We start from the raw sequence: 21,934 nt of genomic DNA, 5'->3' as shown, positions 1-21,934 counted from the left end.
TAATAGACATGCCCCTTCTCGCGGTATAGCGAGCAGGCATAATTTGCTAATACTAAGTAATCTTTACTTAGTATTAGTAAATTTGGCTGAAAGACCAATTTAGGTCTTTCAGTCATTTAGTAGATAGCTCCCTAATACCGTGGGAATTAGGGAGTTATCTACTTATTCATTCCTGTCATTACATTGACTGGCCAAGTAACTTACATTTTATATGAATGTGTGTTACTTGATTGTTGTAAGTGTTGGAAAAAGTTTGGTGTTGGAAACAGCTTTTTATTTAAAATTGTATACAGTGTAATATTCTTCTTCTTCCACTGGGTAAGTATATTAGTACTTAGGCAATACTGTGCTTCGGAACTTCGGCACTTCAGCACTTCGGAACTTCGACACTTCGGAAATTCTGTGATTTTGGAACTTCGGGAACTCGGTAATTCGGCACTTTGACAATTTGGCACTTCGGCTATTCGGACATTCGGAAGTACCCGAATGTCTGAATTGCCCGAAATTCATCTGAATTCATATTCGGCCCGAAACGAATTGCACATGTCTACAATTTAGGCTGTTATCTAGTAAACAGCTCAAAGATTTAGCTGGAGATCATGTTTTTTTTAACAAATAAAAAAACAAAAAAAAGAACAGAGAATATTGAGTGAATTTCATCTGACCCGAATTTTTCAATTGATGAAATTCGTATCGGAGGAACTGAAATTTTGTTTCATATAAAACAATTTGGATGAATCAAATTTTTTTGCCGTGCACAAGTTTACTTATTATTAGAATTAGATGGTAAGCTTGTGGACAAACCTTTTTTTTAAAAAGCGACTGGTTGACTTGTTTCTATTGGTCTTATTTAAGAGAAACGTTAATTTAATTTACACCCCACAGCCATTTTAATAAAAGAGGTTGCATCATGTGCAAATCCTTCTCTCATTGCCCGTACGTATAGTCTAGTTCAAATGTTGTGATTGTGTTAAACCCACCATCCAAATTATTTAAGTAAGCTACACAGACAGAGACGGATTAGGTTGGCGCTATAAATGTTTGTGTACTGTGCATGAGATAATGTTGGCCAGCCTAATATCTGGCTGGGCTTTCTGACACAGACAGACAATTGCAATTCTTCAGAGACAAACTATTAAATAGTTTCTCAATGAATCATGAGAAAGATAATGAGTTGGCATTGTAGACACACAAGTAAAAATCACCAAAGTGATTGCTTGTTTAAGAATGTGCGTTTTAGAAATAAGTGGTAATGGGTCAATATCTCTCTAATTGGCCGGAGAATCCCCAATCTCTCGCCTGATGTGAGAAATAGGCAGTTTGGAAAAGACTTGGATTAATATTCTAATCTTCCTTTCTTATTTAGATAAAGGGGGTTTTCGTGATTTTCTGAAATGCACACATCTCCCAATACTGGAACTCTTCCCAGGGTAATTGTAATGATCTCCGGTAAGGGTTCAACACCTGTCCTTCCATTTCATCTCTAGTCCATTTCTGAATCTCTGAAAAAATAAGAAATTTATTTATTTCTGTTACTTTATTCTCTCATTTATAATTTTCAAAGGAATTAAATAAACTACTTTTTAAGAATGCCAACCTATATCAAACCTGGTTGTCTAACTTTGCCACAGATATATTTGAAGTGATAGATCGGAACTTTGTGGGTCAGAGACTGTTCACGTGGTCCAAAATTAATCTACATGGTGTTTTGGCTCAGGCGAATATCCTTTTATGTTTATCTCATTATTATCCCATTATCCCATTTGGTTCCAAAATCAAGTAAGAAGAAGTAAGCAAAAGAGGAAACATATGACGGAGCAGTAAAAACATTTATATTTTTACATAGATCTGTTTTTGCTGATACTCCTGTTTTCACACTATTTGTTACGTCTCACTCGATCTGTGAATAACGTCAACATTTAGTGACTGTCCCCAGCCATCAATCATCTTTTTTTTTCCCACCAATCATCTCTTTTTTCACACCACAAATGGAATCATGTAACAAATGAAACTGTTTGTCCATTGTCCGTTTTGTTTTTTGATCTGGTCATGTGATGATTCGGAGTTACGGAACTCGAACGACCCACTAATTAGCCAAAGTTTGGATGAGTCGCAATTCATTTGAGACCGAACGCATAAGTCTAGAGTTTTTTTTCTTCCATCCAAACAATTAAAAAAACTGATTATTAATGCTTATATTTATACGGTGCAGTACATCACCAATTATCTTATGGTAAAAGTTCCAACCTACTGTGAATCGCAGTACAAAGATCTGACCAATGGTTATATACAATTCACAGTTTCGGTGAAAATCTGCTTCTAAGAGCAGATGATCCACTGTTTCACTGGATAATCAATGTAAAATAGAGCAGCAGACATGGATTGATTATCTGCCGGTCACGGATCGCCCCCTCTGCACCCTGTGAATGGCAGATCACCGATGATTTACAGTATATGAGAAGTCTTAGGAAGCAATTAAAGCTCAATGATATTTTCGCTCTTTTAAGATGTTTCTTTGGAATATATTCTCAGAGGATATTCAGAAATCTCCTCGTTTTAGGTATTTGTTGCTATGTTGTTGTTTTCAGTTTTTATTTTTATTCTTGCAGGTTGCCCTGTAGATGAAAGGATTTTGAATCTTATTAGAAACACTGAATTAAATGCTCGCAGAGGTGTGATCCGCTGTGCATATTTATCAATGTAAGTGCCAGAGCAAAACATAACTGACAGATGATCTTTTCACAAATCCATTGATCAGAAAATGTACATTGTACACATGTAAATGTACGAACAATACTTTCTTGTGCAATGCCATTTATTTTATCAAATTGCTTGGGCTAGATTGGAAGCAGAGACATGTCCGTCGCTAATTCTGTTGGCATGTTGCATGAGTCTATGTTTCTATGTTGTCTATTAACGTATATCAGTGGGTGCATTTTTTATAGTTTTTTGTACTAACAATGCAAATCTTATATCATTATTAAAACATTAGACTTGTGCATGTAGTTTCCATCAAACCATTTCACTCAAAAATGAAACATTTTTCAAGAAGGCCGAATTTCAGTTATATGGCAGCTTCTCTTGGCCGAATTTCGTTAATGAGTAAAGATTCAGAAAACAGTAAATCAGTGGAAAAAAATGGGTGTGAAAACTGGCCAATCAGTGAATTGCAAAATATATACATAATATAAATATTATGTCTTTATATATCAGTACAATGATAGGATAATTTCTGGCCATTTTATTCACAGATCAAGTGAACAATTTAACCAATAGAGGAAAAAAAGGAGTAAAATAAGTAAAAGCTATATTTATATGTTATATCTTTCTTAAATAATATATAAATATAGATTTTTTTCTGCTTCTACTTTTCCCCTCTATTGATCACTTCTCTTGATCTGTGAATAAAACCATCATTTTGCTCCTGTCCCCTGGTCATCAATCACCTTTATTCCTATCAATAATTTTAATTTTTTGGCAGCTTGGGCCGAATTCTTCATGGATTTTGTTTTCTTCAGAATTCGGTTACATTTCAGCTCAGAGTTCGTACAATCACCCAAAAGTCCCAATCTACGATATAGACTGAAAGCGTCTTTCATTTTTACAAAACCAGAACTTTCATGACATAAACTGCCACACAGACAGTGCACTTGTTACCTCAACAGCCACAAAGACAGAGCAGCATCAAATGACAAATAAAAAGAAAAAAATAAGAAATCGTAACATCAGCGGACAAAAAGGTTTAGCTGTCACAACTGTCACTGAGACAGAACTCTCATACCATCAAGTACTCCACAGACAGTGCTAATTGATAACATCTACTGCCACGGAAACAGTTCTCATAACATTAACTGCCACAAAGAAACAGTTCTCCAGGCTTTGACTGCAACAGTGACAGAGCTGTCATAACATAAGCACTTACTGCAACATCAATTGTCTTTCTTTAAAAAAAAAAAGGAGGGGCAGAGAGGACCGATGAATGTGCGGTGACTGTTGGGGTCTGGTTGGGATCAACGAGGAATGTGGGATGTTGATCATGGCAGTTGATGGGATAAAGGAGAAGCTGTGAAGTAATCACAGGCTGACTGGATGGCTGAGAGAAAGGATGAGCTAGGTGGAAGAGGGCATATTTTGGTCTAAGTTTAGTTTGAGTTTATGATGACATTTTTACGAGGGCTGCATGGTCCTTTACAGGGAAATTAATCACGATGCTTGATTAGATGGCCAGTGTGGGGAGCAGCATTAAAGACTCCCCTGGATTACAGATTGGCAGATTTCTGCATTATACAGTCCGACGGTGGACCTGTGCCGAGACAGATGTCCTATTCTTTCACAATCATTACTTTGAGCGTATTCATTGATTGTGACGGTGGCTCTGGCAGAGATGGCAAATTAGGTTTCATTACAGAGGGAGAAAAAGTGACGAAAAGATCCACTGTACACAGAGCAGCAAAATAATTAGACAATGTCTGGCAACTATTGCACATTCGTACGTTACAGTTGTGGACATATATAGTCATTAAGTTAAACATTTCTGAGTATCCAAACTGAGAGCAGAGTTAAATTAACCAACATTCATTTATCCAAGCCTAGACGGGAACCCAGTTAAATCATTCCTTAATATAATGACCAAGTCACACAGTGAGCTGAGATAAACATAGAAACATAGAATGTGACGGCAGATAAGAACCATTCGGCCCATCTAGTCTGCCCAATTTTCTAAATACTTTCATTAGTCCCCACGCATGCTTAAACTCCTTTACTGTGTTAACCTCTACCCCTTCAGCTGGAAGGCTATTCCATGCATCCACTACCCTCTCAGTAAAGTAATACTTCCGGATATTATATTTAAACCTTGGCCCCTCTAATTTAAGACTATGTCCTCGTATGATATATGCCACATTTGATATATTCCATGTAACGGAATGCAATAGTATAGTCCACGGTTTCCGTTGGTATCTCAGGTAATCCACAGTCAGAGTTAGAAAGCAAGGCAATATTCCCAATCCTCCCAATAACCGGACGAAACACAGTTTGGGAGTCAACTAACTGGCTTTATTCACAGCTGGCATATTTATACAGGTCCCCATGCAAGGGGTTTCCATACAGTTGTTTCAGGGGATTTCTCCCATCATGCAGTATAATTATCCCAACAGGCTTTGCTGCACGAGAAGGATACTCCCACTAAAATGGACGATTAAGTGGATTATCCCCTCGTGCAGCAGAACTGACAATCTACATTAAAATAAGTTTTTTGAGTTTCATTCGGTAGATTAATGTGACCGAACGTTCGGTAGATAGCTGAGGTCTGAGCGCATCTTTTGGGAGAATACCGCTCAGCTCCCAGCTGAATTGACCGAACGCCGCATGAAATACATTTAACCATCGAGTTCGGTTTAAAACTACCGAACACCGATGGGGAACGAAATGTGATGAGAGCGGAACTCCCGAACGCTCTGGAAGTCCAGCGGTGTTCGTATCATCGAGTAGCCGTTTTTAGTTCCAGGCACTCGACAACCGAACACCGCTGGAGAGACAAAGGATCCAAGATGGCCGACCGCCGCATGGTCGGTAGTCGAACGACGGCCACCTAGGAGAGCCTTTAATTACCGATTGCAACATTGTTGCAATCGGTTAATGAGCGCCACACGACCCTAAGTGTGTGGTCCACCTGGGGAGTCCGTATTCGTTTGGCGAACGGCCCGGATAGCCGCAGTTCGTCAAATGAAGTGTTTGCATGCTGGTAGCTTAGGGCTGCCAGCATGCGAACGGCCATAGATAATACACACATAACACAAAATTATACAGTCCCCCCCTACAGCCTGCGGACAACCTTGGCACAGCAATGTCCAGAAGTGGCTAGGTTTGCCACAATGCTCCCCCAGAACCAAGCCGGCATACACAGTCTGATCCCAACGGATCGGCTTGGGGATGTCCGGGAGAGCACTCACAGAAAACTTTTCAAGTTCATTTTGTCTGGATAACCCGTCGGCGTTACCGTTTTGTTTCCCTGGGCGGTAATGTATGGTGAAGTCGAAGGGCTGCAGCGCCAATCTCCAGCGCAACAGACTGGCATTGTCCCCAGCCACACGGTTCAGCCACACCAACGGGTTGTGATCTGTGAGTAGGGAAAAAGGTTGTCCATACAAATACGGCTGTAACTTTTTAAGGGCCCACACCACGGCCAGGCATTCTTTTTCAATGGCGGCGTAGCTTACTTCACGGGGCAATAACTTTCGGCTCAAGTAAGCTACGGGATGTTCTCCGCCATCTGCTCCCACTTGGCTCAGCACTGCCCCCAATCCAAACATTGAAGCGTCTGTGTGGACAAGAAATCTTTTAGTTGGATCAGGAGCAGTAAGTACAGGAGCATTAGTTAGAGCAGTTTTGAGTTGTTGAAATGCCTGTTCACACTCTGGGGCCCAGACAACCTGTCGGGGAAGGTTTTTGCGGGTCAGGTCCGTCAGGGGTTTGGCCAGGGCGCTGTAGTTGGGTACGAACTTTCTATAGTACCCTGCAGTTCCTAGAAAAGCTAATACCTGAGTTTTGGTCCTTGGGGTAGGCCACTTTGCCACGGCCTCAATTTTGGCTGGCTCGGGTTTCTGCTGCCCACACCCCACCCGGTGCCCCAAATACTGCACTTCGGCCATCCCTATGTGGCACTTACTGGGCTTTAAAGTTAACCCTGCCTCCCCAATACGATCTAAAATAGCCCCTATATGGCGTAGGTGCTCCTCCCAGGTCTGGCTAAATATGGCGATGTCATCTAAGTACGCACAGGCATACTCTTGAAAGCCGTCCAGTAGCCGATCTACCATCCGCTGAAAGGTGGCCGGAGCGTTTTTCATTCCGAATGGCATGACCCTGAACTGGTACAGGCCAAACGGAGTGACGAACGCCGACTTGGGGATGGCATCATCGGCTAGTGGAATTTGCCAGTATCCCTTACACAAATCAATGGTAGTGAGATACTGGCCCCGTGCCATCTTATCCAACAGCTCGTCTATTCGGGGCATCGGGTAGGCATCCGACACTGTTTTGGCGTTTAGCCTCCGGTAGTCGACACAGAACCGGGTCGTGCCGTCCTTTTTAGGTACCAGTACTACCGGCGATGCCCAGGGGCTATCTGAGGGTTCGATAACCCCTAGCTGTAGCATCTCGTCTAACTCTGCCTTCATATGGGTCCTGACTGACTCGGGGACCCGATATGGGGCCTGTCGCATAGGTAGCTGTCCCGGGGTTTCAACTCGGTGAGTGGCCAGTGGAGTGTACCCAGGCAAATTGGAGAAGGTAGCCCCTTTAGCTACTATCAGCTCTTGTACCTGTGCACGCTCCTGAGGGCTTAGCCGCTCCCCCAGCTGAACCCCCCGGGAGGGCTCTATCGGCTCTTCCGGCTCTAATAGGTCAGGTAGGGGTAGATTCTCTTGATCCTCCGAGGCTGAGACGCAGATCGCCGTCACATCCTCTATCCTCTCATGGTAGGGTTTGAGCATGTTCACGTGGAGCATGCGTCTCTTCCCTACCCCAGCTTGTCTGTGCGGACGGGTTTTAAAATCAAAACCTTCTGTCCCACCTGAAAGCTGCGGTCTCTGGCTCCCCTATTGTACCAACGGCGCTGGCGTTGCTGGGCCGCCTGGAGTTTGGTGCGCACAGTCTGCGTCAGCGCCTCCAGACGGTCCCGGAACTCCAGCACATATGATACAATAGGGGTTCCCTCGGTGCTACTCTCTCCCTCCCAGTGTTCCCTAATTAGATTCAAGGGCCCTCGCACCCTTCTCCCAAACAGTAATTCGAACGGGGAGAATCCTGTCGATTCCTGGGGGACCTCTCTATATGCAAAGAGCAGGTGAGGTAGAAACCTCTCCCAGTCTTTGTGGATCTCCCCAAATGTACGAAGCATCTGCTTCAGCGTACCGTTGAATCTCTCGCATAGTCCATTAGACTGGGGGTGGTAGGCGGAATTGACTATTGGCTTAATGCCACATACCTTCCACATATGCTGGGTGACCTCGGCGGTGAATTGGGTGCCCCGGTCCGATATTATTTCTTGGGGAAACCCCACCCTGGAGAATACCTTCATTAAGGCCTCAGCTACAGTTTTCCGCGTGAATATTAGTAAGCGCTACGGCTTCGGGGTACCGCGTGGCGTAGTCCACTACGGTTAGGATATACCTTTTTCCAGAGGGGCTGGGCTTTGGCAGGGGCCCCACTATGTCTACGGCTACCCTGCTGAAGGGCTCTGCAATAATGGGTAGGGGACATAGCTTGGCCTTGTGGCGGTCACCTCGTTTACCTACTCGCTGGCAAACGTCACAGGAGGTGCAATACTGTCGCACGTCCTTAGAAATTCCGGGCCAGAAGAAGGCATGCGTTAGGCGATATCTGGTACGGGTCATCCCTAGGTGTCCGGACAAGGGAATATCATGAGCAATCCTAAGTAGCTCCTGCCTATATTTCTGGGGTACCACTAGCTGTTTGGTTTTCTTTGAGACGGACCCTCCCTCGTCCTTTTCCGCTATGCGGTACAGTAACCCTTTCTCCCATGTGTACCGCTCCCCCTCTAGCCCTGCCTGGTCAGTGTATACCTTGTCCCGATATATCTGTAGGGTGGGGTCTGCCTTCACCTCTGCCTCAAAGGTAGTCGGGGTATCCCAGGACATGTGTGTCGTGTGGGGGTCATGGTCTCTTACCTGAGCCTCAGAGTGTATTGGTGAAGCTGTGGTGCGAGCCTGCTGCCGGGTAGTCACTGGATGGGCTTCCTGGTGTGGGGTCTGGGGTATAAATGCAGAAGTCATCTGGCCCAAGTCATTCCCCAGTACCACATCTGCGGGTAAATTTTGCATAAGCCCCACTTCCACAGTCCCCTCTCCCACACCCCAATCCAAATGCACCTTGGCAGTGGGTAGTCTGTACACTGCTCCCCCTGCCACTCGCACTGCCACTGATCTGCCAGTGTGGGTTGAACCTGGGACTAAATGCGGTGCAACCAAAGTTAGGGTGGCCCCGGAATCTCGGAGCCCTTGTACCTCCTTCCCTTCCAGGGTCACTAGCTGGCGATGATGCTGCCGGTTGTCGGTGGCTCGAACCGACATCACCTCGTGGAGTACTCCTAGAGATTCCTCGGTCTGGGCGCTCAACATTTCCTGGGTTGCTGGTGCTACTTGATAATGATGAGCAGCAGCCCTTGGTGCCAAATTTTGTCGAACCTGGTTCCACGCCTGTCTGCTCCGGTTCTGAGTGCACTCTCGGGAGATATGTCCCCACTGTTTGCAGGTATGACATTGGATGTTAGCCCGGCCATTGTATCGGGAGGGGGGTGGTGGATTACTTGGCGTGGACCTGGACAGGGGTACTGTGGGGCCGGTAGGAGTAAAGTTACTGGGTGGCACGGTGAGTCGAGGATAAGTTTTACTTTGGAGTCCATGATGCCTCCTGGCATCAAAATGTTGATCAGCTAGTCGAGCCGCTTCGGTTAGGGTGAGGGGTTTTCGATCTCTCACCCATTCTTGTGCCTCTGGGGACAAGCCATTAAAGAATTGCTCCAGCAGCATTAACTGCCGCAATTCTTCCATAGTGGTAGCGTTGCTGGCTTGTATCCACCCTTGTGATGCTTGGTCCAGCTTGTGCGCCCACTCTGCATGGGAATCTTTTTCGGGTTTGCGCAAGCCTCTGAACTTGCGCCGGTACGCCTCTGGGGTAATGGCATACCTCTCTAAGACCGCCCTTTTTACTTTGGGTTAATCTTTGCTGTCCTCTCGGGGTACAGCGCGGTAGGCTTCTGCTGCCCTACCCGATAATTTGCCTGCCAGTAGAGGTACCCATACGGCTGGTTCCAAGTCGTGCAAATCACACAGCCTCTCGAAGTCTTGTAAATACCCGTCAATCTCATCTTTTTCTTCACAAAACACTTTAAATGCGTGATATGGGATTTTGGGTTTTACCTGTCCGTATATGGAGGCAGTAACAGACTCTGCCCTGGGCGGTGTCTCCGGGGTGTGGTTTGCCATCAGATAATCATGCACATCCGACATCAGCACAGTCAATATATCCAAGGGTACTGGTTGTGGTAGAAACTCCACCCTGGTTCTCAGCTCTCTCTGGTATGGGGTCTCTTCCATGGCTGGTGGAGGTGTAGCGCTGCGGGCTCTGTCTCCCTCCATCAGTTCAGCGATCAGCACAGCTTTGGATTTGTTGCTGGCTATCTTACCCCTGGCTTCCAGTAGCTCCTTTAAAGTCTGCCGTTTCAGTATGGTGTAATCAATCTCCATACGAATTGCCCTTGCTTTCCTTGTTCGGTAGTTTCCAGTTTACACGAACACTGCTTTTCGGCTGTAAGGTTGGATCCCGTCGCTTGCCACCAATTGTAACGGAATGCAATAGTATAGTCCACGGTTTCCGTTGGTATCTCAGGTAATCCACAGTCAGAGTTAGAAAGCAAGGCAATATTCCCAATCCTCCCAATAACCGGACGAAACACAGTTTGGGAGTCAACTAACTGGCTTTATTCACAGCTGGCATATTTATACAGGTCCCCATGCAAGGGGTTTCCATACAGTTGTTTCAGGGGATTTCTCCCATCATGCAGTATAATTATCCCAACAGGCTTTGCTGCACGAGAAGGATACTCCCACTAAAATGGACGATTAAGTGGATTATTCCCTCGTGCAGCAGAACTGACAATCTACATTAAAATAAGTTTTTTGAGTTTCATTCGGTAGATTAATGTAACAGAACGTTCGGTAGATATCTGGGGTCTGAGCGCATCTTTTGGGAGAATACCGCTCAGCTCCCAGCTGAATTGACCAAACGCCGCATGAAATACATTTAACCATCGAGTTCGGTTTAAAACTACCGAACACCGATGGGGAACGAAATGTGATGAGAGCGGAACTCCCGAACGCTCTGGAAGTCCAGCGGTGTTCGTATCATCGAGTAGCCGTTTTTAGTTCCAGGCACTCGACAACCGAACACCGCTGGAGAGACAAAGGATCCAAGATGGCCGACCGCCGCATGGTCGGTAGTCGAACGACGGCCACCTAGGAGAGCCTTTAATTACCGATTGCAACATTGTTGCAATCGGTTAATGAGCGCCACACGACCCTAAGTGTGTGGTCCACCTGGGGAGTCCGTATTCGTTTGGCGAACGGCCCGGATAGCCGCAGTTCGTCAAATGAAGTGTTTGCATGCTGGTAGCTTAGGGCTGCCAGCATGCGAACGGCCATAGATAATACACACATAACACAAAATTATACAGTCCCCCCCTACAGCCTGCGGACAACCTTGGCACAGCAATGTCCAGAAGTGGCTAGGTTTGCCACATTCCATATTAATGTGACTGTTTGACTGCAGCATTTTAGTGGGAACTTTGGGTGAAGTCTTTTCAGATTTTGAAATCCGTTCCATTTTTCAAGCAGATTGACAAGATACAGAGCATTGTCGGCCCCTCAAAGTTTAGCCCCCTAGCTGAGATATCTTATCAGAAAACGTCCTTTTCCTCATTATGTGTCTGCAGTCTTCAGCCATACCAAATCGCCCTTAACCCTTTTCATGCCACCGTATTGAGAAAGGAGCTCTGTTAGCAGGGCTTTGTAGCCGTTCTTTTCTTAAACCATAACTACTACAATAAGCTGTAATAACATCCGACGCAGTGGTAGCTATGCTGCTTAGATTATTGCTTTAAATAATCCGGGATAGTATTACGAAGACAAGACGAGAACTGAGTTAAAGAGATTCCATTACTCCTCTGGGAATTATACCATTTATTAAAATATAAAAAATCTCCTTTAATTCGTGTTAACCATTTTCATTCTAGGGTCCATTTTCTTTCAATTTAGATTTAGCAAGTGACTTTACAATCCAGCCGCATCTGGCTCTCTCTATATCGACTGCCAGGTGTAATGGGCGGAGCTTATAACAATGACTGACAGGGGTATACACACAAGCAAGTACGTCCCAAAGATTAAAGGCTGCTCAACACACCAGTGAGGTATCCCCTTCACCTTCACAAATACAGTAATATAATACAACAAAAATAGGTGGAGCAGAATGTAGCAAATATAAATATAAATACTTCCCTCTCTTCAAAATTCCAGCCAAAACAATGAAACTGAAACAGAAACAGAGGGGGATACAATAGTGTAAAACTGATAAAATGGAGATAGGTCACTGTGTCTTTAAATAGCACACTCACAAAAGTAGAGCCATAAGATAACCTGGCTCTGGTCTGGATAACAATAGGATCCTTAAGGGAGATCCAAATCCCACTCCACCAATATGCTGGAGTGGGATTTGGATCTCCCTTAAGGATCCTATTGTTATCCAGACCAGAGCCAGGTTATCTTATGGCTCTACTTTTGTGAGTGTGCTATTTAAAGACACAGTGACCTATCTCCATTTTATCAGTTTTACACTATTGTATCCCCCTCTGTTTCTGTTTCAGTTTCATTGTTTTGGCTGGAATTTTGAAGAGAGGGAAGTATTTATATTTATATTTGCTACATTCTGCTCCACCTATTTTTGTTGTATTATAATGACTGACAGGGAGCTAAGATGGAGGTGGCTCTCTCTATACCGACTGCCAGGTGTAAAGGGCGGAGCTTATAACAATGACTGACAGGGAGCTAAGATGGAGGTGGCTCTCTCTATACTGACTGCCAGGTGTAAAGGGCGGAGCTTGTAACAATCATTGACAGGGAGCTAAGATGGAGGCGGCTCTCTCTATACTGACTGCCAGGTGTAAAGGGCGGAGCTTATAACAATGATTGACAGGGAGCTAAGATGGAGGTGGCTCTCTCTATACTGACTGCCAGGTGTAAAGGGCGGAGCTTATAACAATGACTGACAGGGAGCTAAGATGGAGGTGGCTCTCTCTATACTGACTGCCAGGTGTAAAGGGCGGAGCTTGTAACAATCATTGACAGGGAGCTAAGATGGAGGCGGCTCTCTCTATGCTGACTGCCAGGTGTAAAGGGCGGAGCTTATAACAATGACTGACAGGGAGCTAAGATGGAGGCGGCTCTCTCTATACTGACTGCCAGGTGTAAAGGGCGGAGCTTATAACAATGATTGACAGGGAGCTAAGATGGAGGTGGCTCTCTCTATACTGACTGCCAGGTGTAAAGGGCGGAGCTTGTAACAATCATTGACAGGGAGCTAAGATGGAGGCGGCTCTCTCTATACTGACTGCCAGGTGTAAAGGGCGGAGCTTATAACAATGATTGACAGGGAGCTAAGATGGAGGTGGCTCTCTCTATACTGACTGCCAGGTGTAAAGGGCGGAGCTTGTAACAATCATTGACAGGGAGCTAAGATGGAGGCGGCTCTCTTTCTATACTGACTGCCAGGTGTAAAGGGCGGAGCTTATAACAATGATTGACAGGGAGCTAAGATGGAGGTGCCCAGTTACAGGATGAAGGAAAATACAACATTGTGGATTACTATATTTTATTTTATTTTGGAAATGCACAAACACACCTTTACTAAATCTAGGGGACAATTAAACATAATATTAAACATCGTGAAGTGACGTCCCCCCTTTAAACGAAACTCTGTGAATATGCGCGGCCCTTTCAGTAAGTTACTTTGTTCCAGAATGCGTTTGGAACTGTGTTTCCCCTTTGTATCAATGCAAGATGTTTTTGTGCCATTGTCACACTCGGCCCCTCATCTCCTGCCTTCTCCTGCACTACCTATCTTTCATTCTCTGTCTCCACTCAGCTCTCTGTCTCTCTCTCCTGAGAGCCTCTTAACATAACAGCCTGTCGCTTTGCTCTCACCAACCTCCTCCTCTCCTCTTTGAATTCTCATTCTGCAGATTTCCCATAGCAGAGAATTCAAAGCACATTAAAACAGCCAGTGTGAAATGGAGGTTTTGGGCTACGGGGGGCTGAACAATCTATCAAGGGCACAGGAGCAGAAAAACACAGATTGCGGTAATGCAGGCCGAGGTGCAGCGCGATGGCAGACAAAGCTGCAGGATTCACACGCATGGAGGCATCTTGTATCTGCAGGAGTTAAAAAAGTCCTGGGGCAATTATCACTGCCTCCGAGATACTTCCAATGATCCTCTTTGGGACATTGAGAAAACTCCTCGTCTTTTGTAACTCAGAACCAGATTAGATTGTAAGCTCCAAGGAGCAGCTGGTTATTTTAGTTGTGTGACCAATCACAATGTGAGTATAGGAATTAAATAGGAAGGTGTCACTAATAAGAGTTTTGCTGACTGCAGGCTAAACATAAGCTACAGGTGGTGCTAGTTCTGTTTTTTTATTTATTTTCATGTCCTGGCAGCGACGCAGGGCACCGCATGTTAATGAAGGCAGTATTGTATGCACAGCACATGCGATTACAGCGCTATTCAAGGAATGCCCATTCAGACTGCATTTGCAAATGACCTGGGTGCATATGAACACAACCATGGCATCATTGGGAGCAAAATCATCCGAACATGGAAGGGCATTGTAGCTAAGTGCGTTCTATACTTCCATATGTTGCACTATTTACCCCAGTAAATTATTCAATAGCATTTACTAGGCCGAGGGAACATGAATCTGTCACTTCCAAAAAAGATAGTTCATGCTCAAAGGGCAAATCCCACTTCAGGTTTTATAATTAATACTAATCATTAATACATTTAATTGAAATGTAGAATTGTGTACGGAAAAGCATTCGGTTCTTCCAAATTGATTCGGTGTGGACTTCTAAAATCTTTTGGTTCTGAAGATTTGGTCTTTAGATAAATGTTAGTTTGGTTTGGAATTGGGTTCTAATAGTTCTAAACTGAACTACAAAATACTCCAAAATGAACGAAAAATGGTGCCTATAGAGTCCTACTAACAAAAAACTATTCTCAAACTGTAAATCAGTGATTCAGAGCTGGAATAAAGGTGTAGAGGCTACTAGCAGTACCAAACACAAAACTAATTATAAAATCAGAATCAACCGAAAAGCTACCTAGTTTATGTATAATAATTAAGATTAGTTCGGAATTCAGAAATTTAGAAGGGCCCCGAATTGGCTAAAATCAAATCTCCAAATCTATTCAAATCCAGTTAAAGGACCACTCTAGGCACCCAGACCACTTCAGCTTAATGAGGTGGTCTGGGTGCCAGGTCCTTCTAGGGTTAACCCATTTTTTCATAAACATAGCAGTTTCAGAGAAACTGCTATGTTTATGAATGGGTTAAGCCTTCCCCCTATGTCCTCTAGTGGCTGTCTCATTGACAGCCACTAGAGGCGCTTGCGTGCTTCTCACTGTGATTTTCACAGTGAGAGCACGCCAGCGTCCATAGGAAAGCATTATGAATGCTTTCCTATGTGACCGGCTGAATGCGCGCGCAGCTCTTGCCGCGCGTGCGCATTCAGCCGACGGGGAGGAGAAGAGGAGGATCGGAGGAGGAGAGCAGAAGGAGATCTCTCCGCCCAGCGCTGGAAAAAGGTAAGATTTAACCCCTTTCCCCTTTCCAGAGCCGGGCGGGAGGGGGTCCCTGAGGGTGGGGGCACCCTCAGGGCACTCTAGTGCCAGGAAAACGAGTATGCTTTCCTGGCACTAGAGTGGTCCTTTAAGTGTTAGCCGTTACTGCTTCCACTTGAAGGCTATTCCAGGTATCTACTACCCTTTATATATCACTGTTAGCCTTTACTGCTCCCACTGGAAGGCTATTCCAGGTATCTCCTACCCTTTCTATATCACTGTTACTGCTCCCACCGGGAGGCTATTCCAGGTATCTACTACCCTTTCTATATCACTGTTACTGCTCCCACTGGAAGGCTATTCCAGGTATCTGCTACCAATTCTATATCACTGTTAGCCTTTATAGCTCCCACTGGAAGGCTATTCCAGGTATCTGCTACCAATTCTATATCACTGTTAGCCTTTATAGCTCCCACTGGAAGGCTATCCCATGTATCTACTACCCATTATATATCACTGTTACTGCTCCCACTGGAAAGCTATTCCATGTATCTACTACCCCTTCTGTAAATTAGCAAACCCTTACATTGCCAATCACTGTTTGGTGAACAAGATCTTTAAAGTAAAATTAATTGTCATTAACTCCTATTTCCTTTGGCCTTAGCAGTACAGCTTTCTCTGAATGACACTGTGAGACAGCCTTTAAACGGTCTATTTCTTGGTTGCTATAACTGTCTTTTTTAGTTCGCTACTTCAGTCCGACTTTGCACATCACCGCTGAAAACAGCAAATTATCCTCCAAACAGAAAGAGCTCCGAGGCAGTGTGTGGCAGGTCCCAGCACCTTGGACAATGAGTGGAGCGGGGACAGAGACGTGTTGTGTGTAGGAATTGAAAAGACGGGGCATTGCAGTCAAGATGAGATATAGTTACACGGCTCTGGCAGCAGACACATCCAGAGACACAATTGTTGGATTCGAGCTGCAATTTTTCACATATAATTACTGTTATAGTATGGATTGCAATGACTGAAATCAGTGGAGGAACGTCCAGCTATCACATCAAAGAACAACGCTCTCACTGTCTCAGAATAGTCAACTGCACATTAGGGACTGATAGGAAATCCCACGGCTGTGATTGGCTGCTGTTTTCCTATCAATCTCACGCTGACCGCTCTGAGTGGAAGAAAAGAAATCTTGAAATGCATTGGTGCTAATTAGCATCGCATGTCTCCTGGCCCAGCAGCCCTCAGTCATCTCAGCAGAGATAAATACAACACAATAAATGGAAGATAAAAAGAAAATGTTGAAGTGGGGACTGGGGTCCAGCTTCCATTACGATGTGTCACAAACGCGCAGGGGTCAGCGGTCAGCTGGCCGTAGGTCACGTGGATATAAGAGATCTCTGAATTCCAATTTATTATAAATATAATTCTGGCGCATGGGATCTGTTCTTGTCTTGTATCCAATTGTTACAATAAATCTAAATTGATATTTCCCTGCTCCGATTGGATTATATTACTCTCCATCACACAGTGCATACTGAGGCAGAGCAACATTTAATCAATCAAGGAGCCGGCGGTGTCACAGCTGGTGATCACTTTGATATTATTTGTAAATTTGATTATATCAATTTTCATTGATTAGAATGTTTAGTACGAAGAGACTTGTTTTTTTGTTGTTTTTTTTTATAAATTATATGTGAGCTGGCTTTAGGAATGGAAACAGAGAGGGAGCATTTTGAGTTTAGAAGTGGTGGCCTTTGCTGATGCCAGTAACATAACTTGCGTTCTTACTATGTTTGCTTAGCTTGCTACCTTACTATGCTTGCGGCCTTGCTATGCTTGCTTAGCTTGCTTCCTTACTATGCTTGCTTAGCTTGCTGCCTTGCTATGCTTGCTTAGCTTGCTTCCTTACTATGCTTGCTTAGCTTGCGTCCTTACTATGCTTGATAAGCTTTCTTCCTTACTATGCTTGCTTAGCTTGCTTCCTTGCTATGCTTGCTTAGCTTGCTTCCTTACTATGCTTGCTTAGCTTGCCTCCTTACTATGCTTGCTTAGCTTGCTTCCTTGCTATGCTTGCTTAGCTTGCTTCCTTACTATGCCTGCTTGCTTGTGTCCTTACTATGCTTGCTTAGCTTGCGTCCTTACAATGCTTGCTTCCTTACTATGCTTGATTAGCTTGATTCCTTACTATGCTTGCTTAGCTTGCATCCTTACTATGCTTGATTAGCTTGCTACCTTACTATGCTTGATTAGCTTGCATCCTTACTATGCTTGCTGCCTTGCTATGCTTGCTTAGCTTGCTTCCTTACTATGCTTGATTAGCTTGCTTCGTTACTATGCTTGCTTAGCTTGCATCCTTACTTAGCTTGCGTCCTTACTATGCTTGCTTAGCTTGCGTCCTTACTATGCTTGCTTAGCTTGTGTCCTTACTATGCTTGCTTAGCTTGCGTCCTTACTATGCTTGCTTAGCTTGCTTCCTTACTGTGCTTGCTTAGCTTGCGTCCTTACTATGCTTGATTAGCTTGCTTCCTTACTATGCTTGCTTAGCTTGCATCCTTACTATGTTTGCTTAGATTGCTTCCTTACTATGCTTGCTTCCTTGCTATGCTTGCTTAGCTTGCTTCCTTACTATGCTTGCTTAGCTTGCGTCCTTACTATGCTTGCTTAGCTTGCTTCCTTACTATGCTTGCTTCCTTACTATGCTTGCTTCCTTACTATGCTTGCTTAGCTTGCCTCCTTACTATGCTTGCTTAGCTTGCTTCCTTACTATGCTTGCTTAGCTTGCTTCCTTGCTATGCTTGCTTAGCTTGCTTCCTTACTATGCCTGCTTCGCTTGTGTCCTTACTATGCTTGCTTAGCTTGCATCCTTACTATGCTTGCTTCCTTACTATGCTTGATTAGCTTGCTTCCTTACTATGCTTGCTTAGCTTGCATCCTTACTATGCTTGATTTGCTTGCTTCCTTACTATGTTTGCTTAGTTTGCTTCCTTACTATGCTTGCTTCCTTGCTATGCTTGCTTAGCTTGCTTCCTTACTATGCTTGATTAGCTTGCTTCCTTACTATGTTTGCTTAGCTTGCATCCTTACTATGCTTGCTTAGCTTGTTTCCTTACTATGCTTGCTTAGCTTGCATCCTTACTATGCTTGCTTAGCTTGCGTCCTTACTATGCTTGCTTAGCTTGCTTCCTTACTATGCTTGTTTAGCTTGCTCCTTACTATACTTGCTTAGCTTGCTTCCTTACTATGCTTGCTTAGCTTGCTTCCTTACTATGCGTCCTTACTATGCTTGCTTAGCATGCATCCTTAGTATGCTTGCTTAGATGCGTCCTTACTATGCTTGCTTAGCTTGCTTCCTTACTATGCTTGCTTAGCTTGCTTCCTTACTATGCTTGCTTAGCTTGCTTCCTTACTATGCTTGCTTAGCTTGCCTCCTTGCTATGCTTGCTTAGCGTGCATCCTTACTATGCTTGCTTAGCGTGCATCCTTACTATGCTTGCTTCCTTACTATGCTTGCTTAGCTTGCCTCCTTGCTATGCTTGCTTAGCGTGCATCCTTACTATGCTTGCTTAGCGTGCATCCTTACTATGCTTGCTTAGCTTGCTTCCTTACTATGCTTGCTTAGCTTGCCTCTTTGCTATGCTTGCTTAGCTTGCCTCCTTGCTATGCTTGCTTAGCTTGCCTCCTTACTATGCTTGCTTAGCGTGCATCCTTACTATGCTTGTTAACCTTGTTCCTTACTATTTTTGCTAAATTGCTGCAGTTATGTGACCAGTCCTCTAGCGTAGGAGACTCTAGGTCAGGCAACCTTTGGCACTCCAGATGTTGTAAACTAGTTGATGAGTTGACAGTATTATGGCTGTAAGAGCATTATGGGAGATGTAGTTCAGAACACCTCCAGTGCCAAGGTTGCCTATTTCTGCCTAGATTACCAGTAGACTTGGAGATTTGTTTCGGGCCAAATTCGTCTGGATTGCAGGTGTTCATGTGAATTCCTGAACTCGAATAAGGGATTTTCTGAAACTCCCAATGCTAAAAATATGCAGTTTGTCTCGCGATTCAGCATTCTGCCTGCGGCTCCACAAACTGAGATGATTGACGGCTGAGGACAGTCACTAAATGTTTATTTTATTTGCAGATCAAGTGAGACGTGAGCAAGAGAACAAAACCAGGAGGAACAGGGAAAAAAATTAAAAATATATAATATAATATAGAAATATAGTTTTTTTACTGCTCCTCCTGGTTTTCATCCATTGGGGACTTTTTCTCACTATATCTAGAACCAGTTGGTGGGAAAATTACATTAAGCCTTCATTCAGTATGGGCAACTTGAGACCTAGATGCTGAGCATCGTGGGACATGTAGTAAACAGTTATATATAGATTACCCAGCACTGCCTTCTAAAACATGAGAACCATAGTCTAAACAATGGGTAGCCAAAGGTAGCCTTCTAACTATACAACTACAGCTCCCATGATACCTTGCTCGCCTTATAAAATATGTGGCTAATTAAACATGGCTTGATGAGATTCAGAGGGTGGAGCAAGGTTGGCTGCATGGTGTCCTTAATCCAAGAACCTAAACTTCACTGAGCTGGTGGTGGAGATATGGAGTATGGAACCAAGCATGGCCTTCCATCAGGGAAAATTGGCATGAGTTGCCATGGCTTCGGTCTTGCTACTGGATAGTAGGTGAGACAGGGGTGGTAAGGAAGACACCAGGAAATTCCAAAATAAGAGATTATTGCCTGCATATAACACTGAGAGATAAGGGGTTCTGTAAGAATGATCCCCCCCTCAATGCCAGGGCTATAAAATGGTAGGGTTATCTCCATAGGCGTGCGCAGCCTATTCTTACCTTATGTGCCATCCCTGCGGGGCTAGAGTTCACTCTCGCGAAATCTGAGCATTGCCGCGACAACGCTCAGATCTCGCAAGAGAAACCTGGCGGAGCTGCTTGCTAGAGCTCCCCGGGTCCTCTCCTGCCTCCCTCCATGCTGCTGTGAGAAAGTGAGGTAGATCTTTGATCTCTCCACTGGCCCATGGAGGCTTAGAGCAGAGCCAGTGCTCGGATAATGCCGGCTCTGCATGAGCCGACAGGGGAGATCCTGAGATCTCCCCTGCCAGTCTCAATCGATAGGCGTGCCGCAGGTATTAGGGTGTGCCTAGGCACAACATGCACACCCCGTGCGCACGCCTATGGGTATCTCTGGAACTGCTATCTTTCATTACAAACTTGGGAGATTTGGATATTTTTTCTATTGTTTTAAAACTCACCCTAAACATACAGACACGTTTACTGTCCTCTTCAAAAGTCTGGACAAACATGAAGAACAAGTTGAAGATTAGGGGGAACCAGCCAAGTAATAATATAGTTTAGGGATGGCCATCAGACCCAATGCTGTCAAAGCATCATGGAAAACGTATTTTCACAACAGCTGGAAAGTTTGTGCAAGTGCTGTCCAACACTGATCCAGTAATTCCAACAGGCCCACAACACGGTCAGATAAATCACTGTCTCAGGAGGGAGCACTGAAGTTAAGGAAGAAAAAAGCTTATTTCTAAACAGCCCTTAATTACTATAAACGGTTCTTCTTATCTGTAATGAGCAGAACTAGCTCGACTCCTGAACAAACTATCTGAGCACTGAAATAATCCCAGGTGTAGAATAGAAAGAAATGTTTGGGACAAAACCAGAAAACAATATGTGTGTGTGGGTTCACCAAGAAGAACATGGCGATGACTGATCATTCCATCGTGATAGTGGTATAATGTTTCATTCAGATGCATTGGGTGAAACATAAACAGGTCTTAAATGGTAATTAAATTCCGTAATGCAGAAGGTGAGTGATATACTCTGACCACAATGCATTCATTCCCGAAGATACCTCCAGCTTGACTTCAAATTCCGACCACTGGTGCTCAGACAGACACGTCTGATTTAGTTTTAACCAAAATTATTTAACCCCCATTGAAAATCAGGTTTATTTGCAATGAACAAATCAAACAAAAGCAATTGAAATAGCTCCAGACAATGAATGCTTTAAGTGGTTTCCCCAAATTCCACTAAAATGAAACCTAGAATGACTTCTCCGGACTCTAAATGATTCTCCCTCCTAAATAGAATCCCTCACAACAGCGAAGATAGGCAACACAGGTGTTAACTCAACCAAATCTGATGTAACTAATCAATCATTACTTGCACCAGGTATGCTTGAGCTGGAATACTTGACATATCAGGAAGTATTACTTTACTGAGAGGGTAGTGGATGCATGGAATAGCCTTGCAGCTGAAGTGGTAGAGGTTAACACAGTGAGGGAGTTTAAGCATGCGTGGGATAGGCATAAGGCTATCCTAACTATAAGATAAGGCCAGGGACTAATGAAAGTATTTAGAAAATTGGGCAGACTAGATGGGCCGAATGGTTCTTATCTGACGTCACATTCTATGTTTCTATGTTTTGTTGGATGTGTTTATTGCAAACAGCTGAAAGTCTGCACATTTGCAAACCTGATTTTCAAT

Source organism: Pelobates fuscus, chromosome 11, assembly GCF_036172605.1.
Source record: "Pelobates fuscus isolate aPelFus1 chromosome 11, aPelFus1.pri, whole genome shotgun sequence".
Taxonomy (NCBI): domain Eukaryota; kingdom Metazoa; phylum Chordata; class Amphibia; order Anura; family Pelobatidae; genus Pelobates; species Pelobates fuscus.
This window is presented reverse-complemented; position numbering follows the sequence as displayed.